Genomic DNA, 5,000 nt, shown 5'->3' on the forward strand with positions numbered 1-5,000 from the left:
CGGTATCTGATCGCCTTCGAACCTCTAACTTTCGTTCTTGATTAATGAAAACATACTTGGCAAATGCTTTCGCTTCTGTTCGTCTTGCGACGATCCAAGAATTTCACCTCTAACGTCGCAATACGAATGCCCCCGCCTGTCCCTATTAATCATTACCTCGGGTTCCGAAAACCAACAAAATAGAACCGAGGTCCTATTCCATTATTCCATGCACACAGTATTCAGGCGGGCTTGCCTGCTTTAAGCACTCTAATTTGTTCAAAGTAAACGTGCCGGCCCACCGAGACACTCACTCAAGAGCACCCTGGTAGGATTGCAACGGGGTCCGCCTCGGGACGCACGAGCACGCACGAGGCGCGTCGCACGCCTTCGGCTCGCCCCACCGGCAGGACGTCCCACGATACATGCCAGTTAAACACCGACGGGCGGTGAACCAACAGCGTGGGACACAAATCCAACTACGAGCTTTTTAACCGCAACAACTTTAATATACGCTATTGGAGCTGGAATTACCGCGGCTGCTGGCACCAGACTTGCCCTCCAATAGATACTCGTTAAAGGATTTAAAGTGTACTCATTCCGATTACGGGGCCTCGGATGAGTCCCGTATCGTTATTTTTCGTCACTACCTCCCCGTGCCGGGAGTGGGTAATTTGCGCGCCTGCTGCCTTCCTTGGATGTGGTAGCCGTTTCTCAGGCTCCCTCTCCGGAATCGAACCCTGATTCCCCGTTACCCGTTACAACCATGGTAGGCGCAGAACCTACCATCGACAGTTGATAAGGCAGACATTTGAAAGATGCGTCGCCGGTACGAGGACCGTGCGATCAGCCCAAAGTTATTCAGAGTCACCAAGGCAAACGGACCGGACGAGCCGACCGATTGGTTTTGATCTAATAAAAGCGTCCCTTCCATCTCTGGTCGGGACTCTGTTTGCATGTATTAGCTCTAGAATTACCACAGTTATCCAAGTAACGTGGGTACGATCTAAGGAACCATAACTGATTTAATGAGCCATTCGCGGTTTCACCTTAATGCGGCTTGTACTGAGACATGCATGGCTTAATCTTTGAGACAAGCATATGACTACTGGCAGGATCAACCAGGGAGCTGCGTCAACTAGAGCTGAGCAGCCGGCCGCCCGGGAGTGTGTCCCGGGGGCCCGCGCGAACACGCAAGCGTCCGCTCAATTATTCTGCAAACAGGAGGAGGCTGAGCTCCCCTGCACAATACACCTCGAAACCCTCTCAGGTCCCGGCGGCGCGCAGCGCCGTCCTAAGTACTTGGTCGGGTTCGAGAGAGGCGCAATCGCCCGGAGTTTGGCGAGTAGACGCTTTAGGTGCGACCACCCGTGCTCCCAACTGAGCTTGCCGCTGCCGACAGAGGCCCGGGAGCGTGCTGTCGTGGCATTGCCGGCGGGAGACAACACGCGCCACCTACGGTGACCGGCAGCTCCAACGCCAGCGCCACAGAAGGACAAAAGCCCCACTTGGGTGCCGAAGCGAACTCTCCCAGCACAGCGCACGCGCCAACACGTCCGCACAGCTGCGATACAAACCACCTGCGAGAACCGCAGAGGCGACCGAGCAGCAGACGGCGTCGCGGCGCCGAGCGCCGGGCGGCGGCGCATCCTCAGCGCACACAGTCCTCAATCGGACCAGCACACTGCAGATGTCCACCGCGCTTCGCACTGGGCCCGCGAGGACCTACTTTGGCCGCACGGCGCCGCGTGCAGGGTGCGCCGGCGCGCAGCTGCGCCGCCTGCCGCCTCCGTCGGCCGGCGCGCCTGCCACTGGCCGCCCCCACCAGCCGGCTGTAGCGCGTGCGCCCACGCACCGCGCGGCCAGCACGCCGGGAGGCCCCCCCTCACCGGCCGGGGACGGTCCCACCCAGCCACCGCCGCGTATCGCTTCACACCCAGATGCCATTCACGTTCGTGGGCATGGTGGGTATCGCTGGAACAACCGGTTGGTAGCTCAACCGATCGTCGCCATCACTGATTCACCTCTAGCGAGAACAACCGCACCACAACGGTTTACCAGTTGTTCATTTGCATAACGTCACCAGCAAACGTAGGCGTCCATCGCCATTTGCAAATTCAACGATTGTTGCATGCCTGTGTCAGGTGTCACGACACACTATGTCTGCCCACATACACGCAACAACATGTGCACGCTTCGCGAACACGTGGAAGGTGGCCCCCGTACGTATGCGATGTCCATTGCGCGAACGACTGTCAACCGGCCTCTGTCGCATGTCGCAGATGTGGAACGCAGTGCACCATGCTATCACGGTGTGTGAGAAGAGACGACTACGTCTGACAACACGCGCCACTACATCAACAGACGGCTCATGCTGATCGCCATCCAGGGCATACCACACTGCAATCCAGCTCTTATAGGGAGACGACACGTAGCTGAGTGCACAACATTTGGACCGCATGGTTCGCCGTTGTTGGCGCAGTCGTTGTACGGTCACATGTACCACGATGTATCATTCAGTACATGAGGACCAATGTGCAGTACAGTGTGTGATTTGGACGTACAACATCAGCGGACAGTTGACACAGGCCGTACCACAGCGTAGGCTAAGTGCTTCGCACATGCGAATGCCAATGAACAACTGCAAATGCCAATGAACAACTGCAAAGGGCATTGAGCATGTACGTCCTGCTGCCATCCACATTACAGTGTATAGCTGCAAGGTGTTTAACATGAAGCGATACACTGGGGACCGGGCAGTGCGAGTAGCAAACTATATTGCGGGGGTTGCAGTTAGGCAACACTACACTAATTTAACGCGTCGTATGACAATTACAGAGCAGGTTAAGGCCCAACGTGTGTTGGGTTAAGGCCCAACGTGTGTTGGGTTAAGGCCCAACGTGTGTTGGGTTAAGGCCCAACGTGTGTTGGGTTAAGGCCCAACGTGTGTTGGGTTAAGGCCCAACGTGTGTTGGGTTAAGGCCCAACGTGTGTTGGGTTAAGGCCCAACGTGTGTTGGGTTAAGGCCCAACGTGTGTTGGGTTAAGGCCCAACGTGTGTTGGGTTAAGGCCCAACGTGTGTTGGGTTAAGGCCCAACGTGTGTTGGGTTACGTTAAGGGGCAATGTGGGTTACGTTAAGGGGCAATGTGGGTTACGTTAAGGGGCAATGTGGGTTACGTTACGGCGCAATATAGGTTACGTTACGGCGCAATATAGGTTACGTTAAGGCGCAATATCGGTTACGTTAAGGCGCAATACAGGTTACGTTAAGGCGCAATACAGGTTACGTTAAGGCGCAATACAGGTTACGTTAAGGCGCAATACAGGTTACGTTAAGGCGCAATACAGGTTACGTTAAGGCGCAATACAGGTTACGTTAAGGCGCAATGCAGGTTACGTTAAGGCGCAATACAGGTTACGTTAAGGCGCAATACAGGTTACGTTAAGGCGCAATACAGGTTACGTTAAGGCGCAATACAGGTTACGTTAAGGCGCAATACAGGTTACGTTAAGGCGCAATACAGGTTACGTTAAGGCGCAATACAGGTTACGTTAAGGCGCAATACAGGTTACGTTAAGGCGCAATACAGGTTACGTTAAGGCGCAATACAGGTTACGTTAAGGCGCAATACAGGTTACGTTAAGGCGCAATACAGGTTACGTTAAGGCGCAATACAGGTTACGTTAAGGCGCAATACAGGTTACGTTAAGGCGCAATACAGGTTACGTTAAGGCGCAATACAGGTTACGTTAAGGCGCAATACAGGTTACGTTAAGGCGCAATACAGGTTACGTTAAGGCGCAATACAGGTTACGTTAAGGCGCAATACAGGTTACGTTAAGGCGCAATACAGGTTAGGTTAAGGCGCAATACAGGTTAGGTTAAGGCGCAATACAGGTTAGGTTAAGGTACGACATAGGTTAGGTTAAGGTACGACATAGGTTAGGTTAAGGTACGACATAGGTTAGGTTAAGGTACGACATAGGTTAGGTTAAGGTATGACATAGGTTAGGTTAAGGTACGACATAGGTTAGGTTAAGGTACGACATAGGTTAGGTTAAGGTACGACATAGGTTAGGTTAAGGTACGACATAGGTTAGGTTAAGGTACGACATAGGTTAGGTTAAGGTACGACATAGGTTAGGTTAAGGTACGACATAGGTTAGGTTAAGGTACGACATAGGTTAGGTTAAGGTACGACATAGGTTAGGTTAAGGTACGACATAGGTTAGGTTAAGGTACGACATAGGTTAGGTTAAGGTACGACATAGGTTAGGTTAAGGTACGACATAGGTTAGGTTAAGGTACGACATAGGTTAGGTTAAGGTACGACATAGGTTAGGTTAAGGTACGACATAGGTTAGGTTAAGGTACGACATAGGTTAGGTTAAGGTACGACATAGGTTAGGTTAAGGTACGACATAGGTTAGGTTAAGGTACGACATAGGTTAGGTTAAGGTACGACATAGGTTAGGTTAAGGTACGACATAGGTTAGGTTAAGGTACGACATAGGTTAGGTTAAGGTACGACATAGGTTAGGTTAAGGTACGACATAGGTTAGGTTAAGGTACGACATAGGTTAGGTTAAGGTACGACATAGGTTAGGTTAAGGTACGACATAGGTTAGGTTAAGGTACGACATAGGTTAGGTTAAGGTACGACATAGGTTAGGTTAAGGTACGACATAGGTTAGGTTAAGGTACGACATAGGTTAGGTTAAGGTACGACATAGGTTAGGTTACGGTATGACATAGGTTAGGTTACGGTACGACATAGGTTAGGTTACGGTACGACATAGGTTAGGTTACGGTACGACATAGGTTAGGTTACGGTACGACATAGGTTAGGTTACGGTACGACATAGGTTAGGTTACGGTACGACATAGGTTAGGTTACGGTACGACATAGGTTAGGTTACGGTACGACATAGGTTAGGTTACGGTACGATATAGGTTAGGTTACGGTACGATATAGGTTAGGTTAAGGTACACATTGTTGTAAGGAAAGGTTTAATGGGG

General features: G+C 51.4%; 1 non-coding gene across 1 annotated transcript in view; it reads right to left on the reverse strand.

Moving 5' to 3' along the window:
* The window catches only part of LOC124583313, a 1,910-nt gene extending 803 nt beyond the window's left edge, over nt 1-1,107 (reverse strand). The window contains exon 1 of the ribosomal RNA XR_006974160.1: nt 1-1,107. This exon is cut by the window's left edge and continues 803 nt beyond it. This is a non-coding gene — a ribosomal RNA (small subunit ribosomal RNA).
* Between the last annotated feature and the right edge of the window lie 3,893 nt (nt 1,108-5,000).

The sequence above is a fragment of the Schistocerca americana genome, unplaced genomic scaffold, assembly GCF_021461395.2.
Source record: "Schistocerca americana isolate TAMUIC-IGC-003095 unplaced genomic scaffold, iqSchAmer2.1 HiC_scaffold_455, whole genome shotgun sequence".
Lineage (NCBI taxonomy): Eukaryota > Metazoa > Arthropoda > Insecta > Orthoptera > Acrididae > Schistocerca > Schistocerca americana.